The sequence below is a fragment of the Dasypus novemcinctus genome, chromosome 1 (assembly GCF_030445035.2).
Source record: "Dasypus novemcinctus isolate mDasNov1 chromosome 1, mDasNov1.1.hap2, whole genome shotgun sequence".
Classification (NCBI taxonomy): domain Eukaryota; kingdom Metazoa; phylum Chordata; class Mammalia; order Cingulata; family Dasypodidae; genus Dasypus; species Dasypus novemcinctus.
In genome coordinates this window covers 35,546,488-35,566,958 of record NC_080673.1, presented here as the reverse complement: position 1 = coordinate 35,566,958, position 20,471 = coordinate 35,546,488, and the positions used below count along the sequence as shown (strand labels likewise).

Sequence of the window (20,471 nt, the reverse complement as noted above, 5' to 3'; positions counted from 1 at the left end):
AAAACTGGATATAATTCCATTTCTGAATAATAAAACAATGACAAATATCCCTTATTTTCAAAATAAGAACAGAGGCGCTTTAGTCAATTAATTATCTAAAGATGTACATTAATTCCATATTTGACAAAACTTGAGGGGTTTTTGATAGTTGAGGAAAAAGAAATGTGAGGATAAAATAAGGGAACATGCAGTAATATAACAAAGTTATCAGCTTTTTTCACTGATCTCTGAAATGTTAGTTAACATACCAGACCACATATCTGGTTTTGGGTTGTTTTTTTAACCTGCTCTTATTAGCAATGATTTAAAAACCAAGCCGATGGGAAGCGGACTTGGCCCAGTGGTTAGGGCGTCCGCCTACCACATGGGAGGTCCATGGTTCAAACCCCGGGCCTCCTTGACCCGTGTGGAGCTGGTCCATGCACAGTGCTGATGCACACAAGGAGTGCCCTGCCATACAGGGGTGTCCCCTGCATAGGGGAGCCCCATTCGCAAGGAGTGTGCCCTGCAAGGGGAGCCCCACTTGCAAGGAGTGTGCCCTGTAAGCTTTCACAGTACGAAAGCAAGTGCAGCCTGCCCAGGAATGGCGCCGCACACACAGAGAGCGGACATAAGATGATGTAACACAGATTCCCGGTGCTGCTGCTAAGGATAGAAGCAGTCAGAGAAGAACACACAGAGAATGAACAGAGAAAGCAGACAATTGGGGGGGAAGGGGAGAGAAATAAATAAATAATAAATCTTAAAAAAAAAAATCTGAAAAAATGATCTTAACAGCAGCTTATTATCTGGGATCTGAACTTTTGTTAAAAAAAGCTATCCAATCACAAGGCCAAAGAATCCTAATAATTGGACTACTAGATGTCCTCAAACCTTAAATGAACTTGAAAAGAAAAGAAAGGTCAAAATAATGGTCTCAATTTCATGTTGTAAGGGAACTGGTAACACTGTGAAAAGATATTAAAATATAGGAAATGTTACATGACGGCTCAGTGCCTTCAATATGCTAATATGAATTTAGAATCTCTAAGAAAGAAAATATAACATAAAATAGTTTCCAAGTTGAGTGGGCATGAAATCTTTCTTACATTTGGGAAATGTTAAAATATGTTGTTAGGAATATCTTTGTTTTTATTAGTGTTAGAGGAGAGCAGGGAGAGGGACGGCAAATTAGTATTGCAAAGAAGAAAGTATTCTTATACCCAACCCCCGAAGAGTTAGCAACAAGAAGAAACTTATATTTATAAAATGAGCAGTAACATTAACTCACTTTAAAAACTCTGAAAATGAGGTAGTTATGGTCATTCAGGCCATGAAATTCCATTTAAGTATGCTAATGCTAAACTGTAGTAAGATTAAAAAAAACTTTTCAACTGTTGTTTTATTCAGCTTCTAATATAATTTCACAAATTTAAAAATTTTTTTAAAAATTCTAAACCAGACTTTATACATTAAGTAATGTGTATGACACCTGGCACTTACTTTTTATGCACCTTTTAAACTTTAAATTACAGCAATGCCTCATTGAGAGACATAATGTACAGAACGGAACTTGGTACCTACACTAAGATTATAGAGCAATAAGAATACCAAATATGCACCATTATTCATCCATTTGTCCCGCTACCTCAACATTCAAACTCTAACATAGGGATAGTTACTCTCAAAAATAAGATAGAGCTGGTGTTCTTCATTCGCTTTGGGTTTGCCATGAAATTATAAAACACAGATTTTACTAAAGGCCTATTAATGATACGATATTTTATACTAGACTTAACATTTTTCTTCTCTCTTCCTTTTTCTTTCCATTATAATCTGCCTTTTCCTCTTCTCACATAACCTGATTCCATTTTAATGAATCAATCCCCTAGCCCTTCTATTTCCCCACTTAATATCTTAAAACTCTTTCCTTTCTCATTGATTTCACACATCAGGGCTCACCTCCCTGTGGTAGGCAGAATTCTAATGATCCTCACCCTTGTATAATGCCCTGTGAAAAAGATGGGATATTAAAACCATGATTATATTATGTCTATTTGATTAACTCAGTTGGCTTATTTTATTTTATTTTTTTCAGTTGACTTCGAGTTGATCAAAATGTAGATATTGAGTTGGGCCTAACCTATTCAAGTGGGCCCTTAAAAGGAAGTGGGACTTTCATGAAAACAGATCCCATACAAGACAGATTCTTCATTGCTAACTTTGAAGATGGAGGTGGTCATGTGCCAGGGAGCTTGGGCAACCCCTAGGAGGTGAGAACGGTCTGTGTCTGACAGTCCGCAGTGAAACCAGGAGCTCTGTCCTAAAATCTCAAGGAATCTGAATGAGCTTCCAAGCATATTCTTTCCCAGAGTCTCCAGAAAGGAATGCAGCCTGGCTTTACCCCTTCATTTTAGCCTTTTAAGACATCAGAGAATCTGGCCACACAGTGCCTAGACTTCAGACATAAAAGAATTGTGAGTTAATAAATGGGTGTTGTTTTAAGCTGCTAAATTTTTGGTAATTTGGTACACAAGACTGGAAAACAAATACACCTTCTATGGTACACAAATTTGTTGGATCACAGGATTTTTTTTTCTCCCATTCTTGAGCAGCATTACAGAAACCATAGTAATTTTTCATTTAGTATTTGGCATTATTCCACACTGATAACATACAATTTAGAATATTGCTCTCAGACACTTCTTTAATTTAAAAAAAAACTAATGTCAAGGGCCATGTATTAGTTGGAACATTATTAAGGTTAATGAAGAGCCGGCTTTATCCTTAACTACCAAAATAATTTTAGGTTTTATTTGTGAAAGAGCTTTTTCATTCACTAAACTTTGCTATTTCAAAAATTTGGTAATTATTCATTTAGATTATCTACCAATTAAAAAGTCCAGGAAAGGGCAAATGAATTTTCCTTTTAATATTTTCAGTCCAATTTATTGGGAATATTATCATGTTACTAAATATGCTTTAAGTGCCATAAGATTTTTTAGTAAAATAAATAATGTAATTGCCTTTCTTGTCATTGCCTAAACTACTCCTTAACAGTAACCAATCTATAAAGAAGTACTTTCCCACTTTCTGGGTGCTACCATTTGACACTGCTGTTGGTTATGTTAACATATATGAAATAAACCACACCTCTCCCACGTAAATAATTTAGCACCAGTATATCTCCTCATAAATACAGAAAAATCTATCAAGTTAGTTGGATTTCTACTCTATACTGGCAAATTTTATTAAGAAAATGATCACTATTAAAATCAAATTCATAAACTGCATGTTTTCACATATTTCTTTTAAAAATGACATATTTCCTTCCTCTAAATTTTCTTCCAACAATCTATATATTTCAGAAGCATTTAAAGCAGTAGTTTATAGCAAAAGCCCTTCTCAATTTTGTAACTAATGTTTTTAAATGAATTTTTCTAATCAAATTTATCAAAATTTAACATTTTCCCCATTTTGTCTCAAAACAAATGTCTTATACCAAGGTACTCTTTACAAATATAGTAGTACTTACTCTTTCACATACAGTCTAGAAAACTACATGACTATTAAAAGATCTGAATTCTATTTATATATTTTCAGTCAGAAAAGCTTATTTAAAATGTATATACTTAAACTGTTTACAACTTTTTCCTTTATAATTGGCGATTCCATTAAACTATAATTAAATGTAATTTAAAGGCTGAAAATCTAGGGTGTGGTGAAAAGAATTGTAAATTTTCTTTTAAGTTAAATTGCTATTCCCAAAAAGTTCAACTCAAAATGCAGTAAAGTTTGCCACCAAATATATGATTCACAGATGACTGCCAAAGTTTTATGCAAATCCCAAACAACAAGACCTATAATCAAAAAGAAAAGAAACGAAGCTACAAACATTAAGTTCTGCCATTTTAAGACTCTACTCTTACAGTTCTGTTGTTTTAAAAACCATCTTTCTAAACATTCAGTTTACTAGTATATTTATGGATGAGATAAGTAAATATTGTGTTACTGTTTTATTGATCATTTGTTCTTCTTATATCCAACCAATGGTATAGTCAGATACAATAGCAATGAAATAAAACAAATGTTGGTAGTCAAATCACTAACATATTTATAACAAGCTCCCTGCAATATATCCTGAACAAAAATAAATCTTCATCAACTTAGAAAGTGAGTTTCAGAATGAAAAATGAAAAACTATATATATAAACCCTAAATTTTAAAATTATAGATCATTTCATATCCTATTAAATTACTGAAAACGAAACGAACGCAAAATTTAAAAAAAGAAGGGAACTAAATAATGTAAATGCTACAAAATTGTTGATTTTTTGTGTATACTTATAATTAGTTTAATAGAATCATTATATACCTGTGTGTACTCTATATGTTTAGCATTAAAATCAAAGTAATACTCACCATGCATTACTCCCTTTAAAGATATATTTATTATAGATAAAAGAGGACATAGGTAAGAGAATTACAAAAAGCAGTAAGGATTATTGTGTTCAAAATGCTGTGTTATTGATAATGAAGTAATAAAAAGAAGTTTCTGGATAATAAGTAACTAATAAAGAATGATAAATCATCTGAGTATTTACTTCCAAATATACATTGTTTTTACATCGTGCTAAAAGTATTTCTGTAAGAGTGAGTTGTATCTTTTGCTAATCCTTACTTAATAAACACACATTTCAATGGTCTGTTTCTGCCTTGCTTTGCTATCCGGTTTTCAACCTGTGATAATTCCTCTTTATCCTAATTGTGCTAGTTCATGTATATAACTATTTCTGCTTTCATTCTAATTAAATTTCAATTAACAAATTTCACTTTTAACAATAAAATATCCTTTGTAAATTTTCTACCTCCATAAACTGGTTCCATTTTTTTTTTCCCTCAGAAATAAATTCAAAGTAATCTCCTAATCTTATTTGATTCTGCACAGAGAAGTGATAGTTGGGTTCCACAACTCAACCAAATATTTGTCCATCAATTTCACATTATATATAAATACCCCACTTGCATGCTTAATATTTTAAATTCTATTAATTAAAAAGTGCAATAATATACACTGCAGAAAACTTGGGCTTTAATTTATATTACTAATTCAAACTATCATTTTCCATAGCTTTAAAACGATAGTAAAATAAAACAAAGACAAGCAACAAAACTACCTTGACTACCACAAGCTGTGAATTTCAAGAATAAATGTTTCCTAAGGAAAAATAAAAACAAAAGGGATTGTATTAAGTAAACCACGAAAATAAATCTAATTATGCAAGATATACTCAAATGAAGTTCTTGAACTTATGCTACATGACAGCTGTTAATCATTTCATTCCTAAAGAAAATGAATATTCATCAATGGAGAACCTATTATGTTTCAGGCACTGTGCTAGAAACATCCGGAAAAAAACAAGCCCTGTCCTTCTTAATGTGACAACTTCTAGGACTAAAATTTTGTATCATTCCTAGATCAGTAATACCAGTAAACTAACAATGAATTATAAAACCCAATTCTGATGTTATTGCTTTTAGAAAGTAGTCCTTGATTACCCACTGTCATTCCATTAGGAATATATATTTTGATCATAATATACTGGGAAACTTTTCTTTTCTATTGCACAAGGAATTTGCAGGGAAGTTGAAACTATTTTTTACTGAAGTCCATAATCCGTATCTGGCTCTGTTCCTGGCATTTGGCATAACCTAATGCATACTGATTATATAAAAAACTTGATAGCCCAGAACGTGACAGAAAACAATTTTACACTTTATTGAAATATGAATCTAGTGTTGATAAACTCATTATTTTAGGCAACACACAAGATGTCCGAGTGTCCCTTTCCCCCCCATAAACTGGAGATAATCACAAGTTGTTTAAAAGTTCAAATAAAATGAAATTTGCATGAAATAATCATTTTAATAATTACCAAACAGTATATTAGTGAAAGAGATACACTGCTTGACATACTCTATCCAATTTAAATAGAATGAAAGAAAATGTATTAGCATCTATCCAGGTTTCATGATGTCAGAAAATAGGAAACCATTATGTAAGAAATAATGCAAAATTAGTCATATATATAAGGATTCAAATTTTACAAAAATGCAATGAATTAAGGAAGAAGAAATTATTTTAGACAGTGCTTTCAAATTTCTTATTCCCTTCTATAGTCAGAATAAAGTGGAAGAAAAAGTGGCAACTCTAGAAATTTTACCAGTTCCTTGACATGACACTTTGCTTAAATAAAGGTTCGAAATTCTTTTTCAGCCTTCAGCTTCTTCCCTAAATATAAGCAATGGTAAGAAATGGGAGTTTGTGTTGAGGAAGAGCATCATAAATATGAAATAAGCAAACATTAATATAGTGAGCATATTCCCCGCATCCCCTGATACCACTGTGAGCAGTCACTTGGTAATGGTTGTACTGGCCCCACCCAGAAGCATGGCTGCAAAGTCAAAATAAGCCCATTTCCCTTGCCTCATGCACTGCCCACTACGGACCAAGCAAGTGAATCCAAGGGCTATTTAGTGAAACATGTTTAGGCAATAATGTTATTTTTCATTCTATGGTAAGTTGTATATTACCGGATACACCATAAAAAGGCCAAAGCCAGAATGCAGAAGATAAACTAGGAGTGATTCACATTACAAAAGAAACATTCATTTTAAAGATTCACCATTGATTTCTTTTTCTCAATATTTAATCAATTCTCATATTGAATTAAAACTATTATTATTCTATGTAGAAAGTTCATATATAATGTTAGGAGTTCTGAAATAATTTAAGCAGCAAAATACATTTGCATTAAATAATACTGCTATGACAAAAAATGGCTAAGATGATTAAGCAAAAATTCATGTTATATACCCTTTAAACAATAAGCAAGCCAATTTACTTATGAGAACATATCTTCAAAGAAGAACATCTGTTTTGAAAAGACTCAACTTGTCAAATTTCAATTTGCATTCATCAGAGATAATTTATAACATTCAGACTGGAGTTTATCAGGAATTTCAAACACAGAAAAAAATACCTACCTATTTCTTTGTAATTGAGCATACAATATCCAAATAAAGTACTGACATTTTTATAGCAAGATGTTTAAAATTTATCAATGAAAGAATAATGAAAAGGTCATCAAGGTCATCAATACAAACTCATTCTTTCACAGAAAAAATGCAAAGACGGCCATTAGTTTATGACTTTATTGAATGTTTAAAATGCTTAAAATTCTCTTCTAGGTTAATAATAATAATTTATTTCTGTTAATATTTAGCATTTTATATTCAAAGGTGAATGCATATAATGTATACATAATGAGCCTGTGAATTTCTTAAAAGCAATAACTAAAGAGTTATAATAATTTGTCAACTCTATACAAATCATGTCTTTTCAATTTATGTTTTAAATATTATTAAATGCTTGTGAATAAGTGATATAAAGTGTTTTTGCAGTTCTATAAGCGATGCTTGAGATTTAGAGCATATTTGTAGCAAGATCGTTGGTTTTAGCAGTAATTCTACATAATATCAGGCATAAATAAAGAGCAACTATACTGGGAATTTATAGCCTCTCATGAGCTAGGCTGAAAGGAACCCATGCTTATGAATTTTCTAACCATTCTGCCTTGCCGGAAACCAAGGCAGCTAGGCTGGCCTGCCCAGTCCCTATCTTACCCACGACAACTCTCATCTATCTTAAAGTGGTATATAATTATAAATACAACATAAATGTAAGGTTCTTAAAATAAATAAAGAACAAAATATCCATAATAAAACTCATGTTATCTTGGAGGAAAAACAGGTTGCTTAAATTTTATTTCTCAAAGCAGAGTCTTTTCATTATTGATCATGAGAACATTACAGATGAGCTAAGTACACCCTAGCGTGACAGGGTAGTTTCACCTCAGTGTGAATTGTTTTTTCATCTACTTGGTCCATAACAAGAGATTAAATGAGCATAAACATGAAGATCTTAAACATATTTTATTGTAGAATTTATTTTAATATATCCATTTGCAGGATTCTTTGGAATTATACAGCTTTATGACAAGAGCTTTAAAATCGAACCAAAGACCCAAGATCCAAGAGAATTGGAAAAAGCTGACACAGAGTATGGAATACAGGTTCAAGATGATTTTGCTGAAAACAGGGATTGGACTGGACTTTATAAAGTCCACACCATGTTTCATTTGTGAGGTGAGATTATCCTCTAATACCACATTATCATGGATCCCTTCAACATTATCCAAAAACACCCAACTCTTGTCTTTGGATCTCAGTGAATATTTTGAATTGTCTGTCAGATTGGACATTCTTAGAGGTCACAAGAAGGGATGAGAACCCCTCTTTACGGCATCTGTACTGTTTATATGAGGATAATCCAGCAGCCAGCAAATGGACCTTCCAGCACATGAACAGACATTTCAACAGAGCACTACTTGAAATTCTTGCCCATGTAATCTAATTTTGACATGGAAGACTCTCCACCAAAGTTCCCTATAAATCCATCCATCCATTCATTCCACTCCTCTTCTGAAAGAAACTGAATGTTGTCCAATGTAATGGACTAATGATGAAAGGAGTAAGGGATGGAAAAAATAGTACAAATTATACTTAAGCCAATTGTGGCAATTGTAATATCAATTAGCATTACAAATTTCTATGGTACTTATTCTCAAGTTCAGATAGAGTTCTTTAAAGAAAGTTGTGGTAACAAAAACCTTATGAACATTACTTGATCATGTAAAATAACTGATTTAAATTTACAGAGATTCATTACTGTGCAATCACACAAGGCATCAAAATATTTATTTTACAGCCGTTATCATACTATTAAGTTTACCCACAATGTTGGGTAAAAGTGAACCAATATATTTTTTAATGTAACATTTTGTGTGATCTAAGTAACTTTAAAAAATAAAATGGTGAAAAGAGAAAAAAAAAAAGTGACCCTATACAATTCTAAAGTATTATTATTTCTGATGGAGAAGCAAAACACCAAAGTAAACAGAAAAAAATTCTGATATAGATATCTACTAAGACTTTTACTCATAATTAACAAGGACATCTTCTGTACTTTTGGCTAATAAAAATATTTATAAAATAAGCATGGAAAAAAATCCAAGAAACACTAAAATGATCAAGTGCACATGAAAAAGATCCTTCTACTCTCTCCACACTATAACAATTAAAATAATTTGCCAGGTGAAATTATCTTTAACATGTCAGAAAAAACAGAAAAGAGAATTTCAGTAAGATATGGCAGCTTAAAGATTATTAGGAATGTGAAAATAGCACTGTAGCAATGGAATCACTAAAAAGAAATTTAGAAGAGCAAGAACAAGAAAGGATCTCGTTATGAAAAGAAGGCATTCAGGTCTAAACTTCCTGAATATATAATTCATGTTGATGAATCAGATAAGAGCATTATACCACCTAAACAAACTCTCCTGCTTAATGATTGCTCATTATACCAACCTTAATCATGTAAGAGTACAAAGGAGTGTATGATAAGAAAAGTTTAAAAATTCAGAGTAAATAAAATTTTGTTTTTGCTTACCTTTTAAATGTTCTTTCTCCTCTTTTCTATGCCAGTCCAGATGCTTGGGTATAGTTCCTCCCTGCCAGTAGATGGAGATAGTAAAATTGAGTCTTTTGGTGACCTCAAACCCTAATCTAGGTGGTTCAGAATCTTCAATTTCAGATTTTGGAGGTAAAAAAATTTGAGTGATTGAAAAGACACATAAATCTTGTAAAAAAAAAAAAAAAATCAGCTGAGTCAGTCAAATTAACTGTTTTATTCATGGTCATTTGTACTAATCTTTAAGGGAGAGGGTCTTGGCTGGCATAGAAAAAAATAAAAGAAAGAGCATTATTTTGCAGTATTTATCCCCTTGGCTCTTCATTCTTCCCAGATCTTGGTCATTCATTCAACTAATATCAATTGAGTACCAACTCAGAATTCCAGATTATTGGATGCTATTCCAGATGCTGTCATATACATTATTTATTTTAACAATTCTATGAAGTAATAATCATTATCCCCAAACACCCTGTCCCAGAAATTATATTTTTAATAACTCCCCATGTTGACCTGACTCTTGTTTGTCAAGTTTCTGTCAAGTCCTCCTGATGTTCAGTTAATGGCTTCTTGGATTTAGGTAGAATTAATTTCTTCTTCCTATCAATAAATGGACCTTGAAGTTTCTGAAAACTCATTTGGTATTAGGAAGAACTGGTTTTGCTTTGTTTCAGATTAATAAAATTTCATTATAACAGTAAAAAGGCTTAAGTCCTCCATCAGCCTCCCCATAAGAAATTAAAAACCTAAGGTGCACTCATTTTACAGAGATTAAATGGATTGTCTGAAATAAAACAGGGTTTAGGAAGAGAGCAGCATGAAAATTTTTCCTAGAGGAATTCTGCACTAAAGACCAAATTCACAGGGATAAGCATTAAAATTTCTGATTGCTGATAATTACCTATAAAAATAATGTTATTCTCATTTTCCAAGGCTAACAGAAGAGCACGTAAGTATCTCTTGGAGATGACAAAGAAACAAACTGCAGGAAGATTCAAAACAATTGAACATGGGTGAAATTATGAAATAATTGGTTCCATTTTTCTTTCTGTTTAGTAAACCTACTGAATTTAAATGGAATCTATATTATATCCCTATTCATAAATAAAGTCTAGGTTTCAATATTCCTTATGGTCACAGTCTGTGACTTGATTTGAACACAACACACTTCTTAAAAGTAAACTACACAGCTAAGAGTAATATCAATTTGTTCAAGAATGACATGATTAAAATAAAACTATTACTCCCATTTATATAAACACTTGACTTACTATGCCCAAATGAGTCCACAAATATTTATACATTTTGTTGACAGCTTCTACGATTTTCAGATTACCCAACACTTTCTTAGCAATTAAGATTTTTCTGGCTTCACAACAACCCTAAAACTAAAAGTTTGTACTATGCGAATTTTATTGCTATGAAAATAGAGTTAGTTGTCATAATATAGGGCCACCATACAATATCTTGTCCAAACCAATACATTCTTAAGAGCTAGAAAGAGGTGATATATTTTGTCAGGACAACAGACATAAACGATGACTGTCCCCAGAAAACTTGGACATATGGTACCCACCCTAATGACAAATGACATCTTTAAACTTCAATCCTGATCTTTTGAGTCTAAATCCTAATCTATTTACACTACCCCACACCACCCCAGGAAATCTGTCAACCTGGACATCTGTGTGATTTATTCACAGTTGTACTTGTTCCCATTAGCGTCCTTGTTCCGCCTAGCCCTTTGAGTATAACTTTTCCTTTGTATATTTAAACTTGGTAATATCCATTACATTTACAGTACTTTATTTCAAGGTATACAGAATCAACAACAACAACAAAAACTTGCATAACTTTTTCTGTTTAACTGCTTTCACTGGGTTATTTGTGGGGTGTTTCTAAATCTACAAATGGATCAGGAGATATCCTTACTGATTATTACTAATTTGCTGGATTCTGGCTTCATGCCAGTGTTTGAACACTTAAGTTGACTTTAATTCTACTCCAAACTGTAAACAGTATTCCAGAAGTTGGTACTCTTTAAAACATAATATATTCCACGTTAATTTATGAAAGACAAGAGATCATTTAACATGTGCATAACAATTAGGTTTTAATAAACTGGAAAAACTAAAGTGTACTAAGAGTCAAGGTACTAAATAAAAATTAAAAATTGATTATTCTTCACAATGTAAGGTCTGCATATAATTTTATTAACAAATTCTTAAATATCAGTATTTTACCTAAGTTTTTCTTTTGGTTTGGCTTTGTTGTTTGTTTTTCTACTAGTATATCCCTCAAAGCATAGCACAGTGCCTCACATAATAAGTACTCAATATTTGTTGACTGGTAGAATTGCCTATGAAAAAGTTTCATATGCAGATATATTTTTAACGGAAATTTGATAGATAAAACAATGACATGTGGGCTGATTCCTGGCCTATCATTTTTTTCAGAGGGTCACTGGCTTAAAAAGAATTGACAAAGATCCCTGATATTATATGAAAAAACAGCAACAACCAATTAATTGCCAGGTCATCATATCTGCATCTATAGAATTGGGATATACTACATTCATGTTTGGAATTCATCATGATCTTAGAGATCCCTACAGTAAAACTTCCAACAACTGAAAGACTTCACCTAAAGAGCATCATGTTCAGGGAAACGAGTTGTTTCTTTTCTGAAACCAAAATTTAAGTGCTTGTTCTAAAAAATCAAATCTTCATTCTCTTGGCCAGAGTTGGGATATACACATAGATCCTAAAAAAGGACAAATTTGAAATTTTTTTTTCTCAATTCTCTTCCTTACCACAGTTCCAAGATCAAAACTTGTTTTAAATAGCTTTTATGTTTTTTTTTTTCTGTGCCAGATGTGAAATACAAAAAGGTAGTGCTTGGAACTTGACTGAAAGTACTGTGGTGTGGTGGTAGAGCACAGAAGCACCATTATGGTAAAGAGCATGCCAGTGAGATGACCCAGACAGAAGAATATAATAATGGAGGAAGTTTTTGAGACAAAAACAAACCTTGACATGATTTCCTAAATAATGTCTATAATCCGCTGTTCCTTTATAACAGTTCCAATTATAAAACTAAGCTTCGAAATTCCTCTAGCATGTTCAACTTCTGAACTAAGTATTTTAAAAACAAGTTTTTTTTTTCTTTTTGATCTTTTTAAACCAATGGCTTGAGAAAGTTTTGAGGATCTGATGAAAGATATGGATGGTTTCACCAGAGAATTATATATCTTGATACATACTCTCACAGTTTTCACACAATAAAATGCAATTTCAGAATATTCACCCAACCCCCAGAAACCATCTATGAACCCTTTCATCTATGAAAACAAAGTTAACAACACTTTCTCCAGATAAAACTTTTTCATTCCAGGATCAGCTAAACAGTACCATTTTGGTAAAATAGCATGAATGTGAAAGAGTAACCAATTAAGGAATCAGGGATTTTTTTAAAAAATTGTTGTTTGCTGTTCACAAGCATTTGATCATATCTAGTTTTAATTTTAGGAATATCTGTCATCAGAATTAAATGTATAGTACAGTAAACTTACGGTTAAAACAGTGTACAGTGAGTACATTTTAATCCTATTGGGGTCAGGCCCATATAACGCTCTGAAATCATCATCACTTCTCCATCTGTTAGCAAAGAGTTAAGAGAGATGGAGAAAGTAGTCGATAACTGTAACAACCTTATTATTTTGTCTTTTAACCCCTCTCTCTATTAAAAAAAGGGTGTATAAAAAGCTCAGTACATTAAATTCCTATAAAGGGTTATGTTATACATGTATCTAAATTTCTTTACCCACAAATTTTAGTATTTTAGTCAATAGTAAAATATTATAACATGCATATTAATCTGAAAGTTTTAGTAAATCATGTAGGGAAAATATTCTAAGTAGATTAGATTTCAGAACTATGCCTGAACATACTGTTACCCAGTATTCACTGACTGCCTGTGAAACTGAGAGTGCCCTGTGTGGAGCCAGGATGCGGCAAGCCCTGCTGAGTTCTGCTCACTGTACCATGATAACCAGTGTTACCCTTGAACTACAAAGCTCTAAGCAAAAATGCTGGGACCCTCTTCTTCTTGACCTAAGTGACTTGAAAGGCACGTAATAAATCTCCATATTCCTAGTCCTTTAGATTTCCTTTTGCTTCAGGAAAAAGTGGTGTTTGGTGGTGGTCCTAGTAGAGGAAGTCAATTGCACTTACCTCTCATTTCTCTCACATCCTGCCCTTTGCTACCTTAAAAAAAGCAGCAAGTTATCCAGAGAAGGATTAGAGATTTGAAAAATATTCAACATAACCACATGAGGCTTATATTTGAAATGAGTTGTCTTGTTTCCTGTTCACAAGCATTTGATCCTATCTAGTTTTAATATTTTTTTTCTATTGACATTATACATAATTCTTAAAATTAAAACTAGGAACCCCAAATGCAGAGGAATTGATTAGAGTACTAAGAATCTTTACATGTGCAAAAGAAAAATGTGAAAGTTAGACTCAAGTGGAAAAAAAAACAACGAAAAAAGGTAAAATCATTTGATTCACTGACATAGAAATGAAGTATATGGAAATCAAATGAATAAATCTTCTGTAACAAAAAATGCAATATATCGAATACTCACAATGTCACGTATACACAAGTTTTAATAATAGTTATAACCATCACGAGAAAAGGAAGGCTTTTTGGAATTTCAAATAAAATATATATTTTTATCTAATGTAGAACTAATTGTTGAGTTGGAAACTAAATCTTTTCCAGGCCATCTTAATGCCAAATGAAATTTTAATGCTAAGAAAATAAATTGTGTTGAAAAATGATTCCTGTGTAAACACTACAATTTTAGGAATATGTCGTAAATATGGAAAATATTAATAATGAAGGGGCCAGTGCATCTTGTGGAAGATCAGCCTAATGGTGCTTGCCTATGAAAAAATCCCCAAGGTGGGGAAAGGATATGTAAAAACAACCCACCAAAGATGAGTACACTATTTTTTTTTGTATAACTAAAAAGGCAAGCAATGCACATATTTCAGAGACCAGTTTTATAAGTCCTTTCTATCAATGAACTACAAATGGGAAAACATAATAATGACTGCATTTTCTAATTTCTATTATTGGAATCACCTTTTCATCATTGGTCACCTTCAAAACCTTGTACTGTTTAACTTTGTTCATGACACTATATGACAAATTTAATAAGATTAATATGACTGCTAAATGAAACATTGTCTAGCAGTGTGCTTAGTGCTTAACAATGTTGGTTATTATACTCTTTGAACTTGTCTCAGTATGGATTATTCAACTTGCTCATAAGGTAACTTGCCTCCTCTTTAAAAAATGCTTCGATTTTCTAGTCCTTTGACTCAAAAGGACCTTGTCATCTTTGGGTAACACTATATTTATGTAGTACTCGGATATATCTATAAGTGAAACAAATCTATATTAAAACAGATACTGATAATCTCATACCATCTTAAGAAATTCTTAGAAGGTAAAAATATTTCACCAAAAATTCCTATTCACATCTGTTTATATTAAGTAAATGTTAAAGTGGACCAACCTGAATGAGAGTCAGGCTGGTACGTAGTGTCAATGCCGAGAAACAGAAGAATTTTAAATTAGAAGAAAAGTCATTAGTTACAGTTGAGAACTGACTGAAAAGGCAAGTGACAAGGAAGGAGAGTAAATGAGAAAGAGTAAATATAATCAAATGGGGTTTTCTATCTCCTCACTTTCTTTCAAAACATTGGTCACAGACCCTAATTTTTCCCAATATGTTTGTAGTAATTATGTTGACATTTTCACTGAAATCTAATTGGGTTGAACATCTTTTCATTTGCTTATTGGCATTCAGAATATATTCTTTGCTCAATTGATTTGCATACTCTTTATTAATTCCAAGAAAGTCTTTTATATATTGCAGGAATGCTTTTTCCTATAGGTATGAAAACTGATTCTAGGTTCTGACTTCTAATTTTTAAAAATTTTTGTTATACTTTCCCTCTAAAAGTTTTAAGAATTTATTTTTATTTTATGAGTTAAGTGTTTAATATTATTTATTTTCCATTACATATGGCAAATATTCTAAACATCACTTGTACAGTTCAGACTTTCCACATTAATCTGTCCCATATCTAAAAGTTGCTATACATACGTCAATCAGTATCTGTTCTCTCAGTTCCTTTTCACTGTACAGTTTTTCTTTTCCTCACAAAAACACAGTGTGATTACTCTATCTTTATAGGAAGACTTGATATCTTGCTTATTCATTGTCCTTTTGTTACATTACTTCCCAGATTAACTGATCATGTTCAATGAAATATTAGAAGAATGTTACTAAATTGTGTTTAATTCAAAAATATTTTGAAAGATTTTCATACTTCTCATAATAAATTTTATCACCAATAAACAGCATTCTTCTTTCCATTTATTTATGTTTTATTTTTCACTTCTTTTTTAAGTCTACTTAACTCCAAAGGCAGCTACTGAAAAGAATGAGAATCAACAGAAAACCACACCTATACCAGATGCATGACATCCAAAGCATAATCCAGGAGTATGGATTAAAAGAAATGGATAGGAGAAAAAAGTAACCACCACTACTTCAAAATGGCAAATGTTAACATTTTCTAAATCTTTATTTCCTTACCGCTCACCAAAAGAGACACTACCTCAGTTCAAGTCATATTCACAGCTATTAACACTTTTACAATTACAATCTCAACAAAGTTTTTCTTCTTTTTCTTCCTTTTTAGTTTTTTTAGTTTTTTTTTTTTTACTTTTTAAATTTATCTGTTTTATTGTGTATTTTTCTTATTTTCTTTTCTCACTAAAGTTAAATTTTCTCCATAAAGATCTTTTGTTAGCTGAATTACAAGATAAAAATTTGGGGGTAACTTGTTAGGAATGGGGTCTTTTTTCATTATATTTATCATGAGTTCTTCATAACATCATTTTTTTCCCTTCACACTTAAAAGTCTCTGCAATTAATTCTGTTTACTATACATTATTAGCGTTATTGTCCTTTTCTCTCTTCCAGAATGTCAGTCCTTTGAAAACAGGGAACTCGCCTGTCTTTTTTATTGCTATGAAAACTAGAATAGGAGACGCACAAAATATATTTGCCCATAGAAGACTACAACACATATTTGTTGAATGAATGAATTTGTATTTATCTAATGACAAATGTGATTCTACAAATAGATTGTTTTTCATAAGTGCTTTATGATTGTGTAATCCTATTATCAATTAAGAGGCATGCTACCAGAGGAACTGAGATCACAGCTAGCAGCCAGTTACCTATTAGGAGAGTGTACTAAACAGAAAGAATTTATTTACTCTCCATTTCATACCTCATCCTATTTCTTCTTCCCTTCCCTTCTTTCTACATATTTATTACCCTTTAACAACTCTTTTTTCTTTTTACTTCACCTTAATAGGATTTTCTTTCCTCTCCTCCCACATCATATCCATTTATCTCACCCAAAGGAATTTCATTAGAATAACTTTTAAAGAGCTCCAAAACAGGCAATATTTCATAGTGCCATAAAACCCTAAGTCTGAAGTGAACTTTTTTGTCTTAAATCTTGAATGAAAAGATGAGCATATGACATATTAACTTCTAAATCTAAGAAAGTTTCCTTTTAGGTATGATATTTCTGTGAAATTAAATCTTCTCTGTAATCTTCTTTACCAAGGTGTTATCCCTGCTGTATTTAAGTGGCTTTTATCCTCCTCACCTATAATAAACGGATACATGATTTATTAATCCAGATTTTTTTTTTAAAAGGAATATGAGATGAGAGCTTCAAAAGAAGGTTCAATCCCTATGCAGTTAATAAGTAAACACCATAAAAGATTAAGAAAAACTTTTAATACAGAGCCATTTCCAAAGAGTAACTAAGTAACTTTCTTACTGGTACATGTTCACACAGTATTCCAAAGTTTAATCAGTTTTAAGACTATTTAGGAGAAAAAATCAAGTTCTATTTCATGTACTTGTTTGAAACTATCATTAAAAAACTATACAAAGGAAAAATTAAAGGTACAAAGATAATAGAAAAGATTGAATACTGAGTGGTTCAAAATACTAAAAGTTAAGTGGCGGGAAAAACAACTCTGCGGGTAAACTGAATCATCACTCACAAGTGGGACTCTTGTGTATAGAGTCTGGTGCAAAGAAAAACAATGTGGGAAGGAAAAGGCTCTAATCCTAGTATTCCTATTTCTTAACTGCTCAGTTTGTAGAAGCAGCTGCAACTCCTCTTCAGTAGCTGCCAACATAGGGGGTTTTAATCAGCTTAGAATGCAGCTTATGAAGAAAAGTGCACCAAAAGCTATTTGCAAATATTAGTACTACAAAAAGAGATGAATGACAAGAACTGGACCAAATCTAGGGAATTTACAGATGAATGCCTAAAAAGGATTAAATTTAGATATATTTTCCTAGTAAAAATGGAAGATCAAGAAAACAAACAACGATCACAAGAAGTAAGTGAGCCTAATCAAAATTCAAATGTGTCATTCTGAGTTTTTTATTCACAGATTTGACTGAAGATGTAAAATGGTTCAGATACAATCAAAAAAGCTCAAAAGAATAAAGAAATTAACTTCTTTTAATTGGTCATGCATAAGGATGGTTAAGTCTTTTACTACTCCCAGCACCTTAAAACCTTCAATTATATTTCCTCAATATGTATGTATCTATGTCATTAAATAAGGAATAGTGTGCTTAAAATGTTAATAATTCAAATCTAAGGTAGTAAACACGGACCTGAGGAAAAAACATTTATTAATGAGAATAATGAGAATATACTACTTATAAAAAAGATGATTCCCTAAGTACTTTAGGAATGAGATTATATAAAAACTATTTTCGATAATATGATTCCAGATTAAATTGATTTGATAGATGATATATAAGAGTTTTCAGATGAGGGCAACCTGTTAGTTCAAGTATTATCATTAAAAAAATTAGAAACACAACTATGTTTCATAAAGATACAGATAAAGGCATAACCCAAAGATATATTAATTCACACCTAAAATATTGAACTGCTGCCTATTATGTAACCCAGATGGCTATTTCTCAAATAGTCTTTTAGTGAATCTATTTTTTTTTTGGTTTCCCACAATTCAGTGACAAATTTCTTTAAAGAAAAAAAAAAAAGAAATCAAAGATAAAAACCTAAGTTCACAAAAAAAAACCACCACCTTCTCTAGAAAAAACACCACACATAATATAAAACCACTAAATCCCTAATTTTACCACTATGGATTAAAAATAATAGTTTTGCCCACCCTGGTTATAACGAACTACTACAGCACAACAGTCACAGCTGCCATCATTTACTATGCCTGTCATCACACATACACACAAGTACATCACAAACCACAACTCCAAACAATATGGCACAGGTGTGGATTGCTGGGCAACCAGAGCAATAAGCATATGGCCCAGAAAAGATGCAAACAAGACTAGATTTTTGAATCCAAAAAAAAAAAAACAATTAAGGGTTTGCTTTCTCTAGCACTTACATTAGCAAACATTGGTGGCATCACTTTGATGCACTCAACTGGAATACCCTGTTGACTCAAGGCTTCAAAGGGCCTGCTGGAGCCTAGCTTCCTGCACAAAGCCCTTGGACCTATAGCACATAATGATTTCATCCCACTTGAGGCACATCTATCTGTCAGACTCACACAGTTTGCAACTTCAGCTTATAGGCCTTCACTGTTCTTTAATTAAAGGCTATGTTTAAGTTTTATGGCCTTAACTGGATTGGAAATTACTTGAGGCCATAAAATATGTCTTATTATATATTCCTTTCTTAACTTTCACTTAATGCTACTAAATACCAAATTACAAATGATTTCATCTTTAGTAAGGAAAGCTCTGAATACAATAAGCATTGAAATAGATATGCATTTTAGGACCACCATGAATAAAAAAATCATGTGTACTCTTAGCCTTTTGTAAAAGTCTTACACTGGAGGAAAGAATGCATATGTATAGTCCTAAATCCACAACAGTATTTACAAAAACACAGTATTTTCTATTTATTACAAACCTACCTCCAAGACCAAATTTTTTACCCAACTACTTTTTTTTATCCCAATAACTACAGAATAGGAGAAATCCCCATCATTATAGGTACCTCACTTGGCAGTAGGCTTCCCCCATAATATCCAAAATAATTCTGATAGCCAATCTGCTTTCATGAAGATGGCTTTCTAGCTGAAAATCTCTAGCCTGGACCACTGTCTCTAAGAGTGGTTCTTGCACCTCTAGTAGATTTGAGGTGGTACAAAAGACATGTTCTTTATTTTAGCAGTTGATAATGACCCACAGTAATAAATATCTAAATATAGATGTATATGTTCTCATATATATCTCCACTAAATCATATAGAGATAGAGCTATAGAGATAGGTACACAGATACAGAGATATACATCTCCAGTAAGCCACACTCTATGTTCTTAGGAGTTTCCTAAGGTTGGGTTTTAAAATCCATTTATTTAAAAAAACAAAAAACAAAAAACAGGTGCCTCAATGTAAGGAAAAATTTTTACCAAATAATAGCTTAGATAGATACGGTTTTGGTAAAAATTTTGGTAGTGTCTAATTCTATGACTTAAATTTAGAATAAAGACTAAGATCCAAGAGGGAAAAACCATGGCTGATAGTCATTGTTTTAACCCAAGGGCCTAGTACAGTCTTTGGACTCATGATGCTCTCAATAAATATTTGTCCAAAGAATGTAAACTGACAGTTCCAGTTCCTTGACAAAACAAATGAAAAAATACCAGCTTTGAGGCAAAAAGTCCTATATGCAGAGTAATTCAAGAAACACTAACGTCCCAGTGCTCCAA

General features: G+C 32.1%; 1 protein-coding gene across 1 annotated transcript in view; it reads right to left on the bottom strand.

The window, feature by feature from the left end:
• Nucleotides 1-20,471, bottom strand: part of PDGFC (platelet derived growth factor C) — a 223,414-nt gene that overhangs the window by 93,781 nt on the left and 109,162 nt on the right. The gene's annotated exons all lie outside the window — the stretch shown is intronic.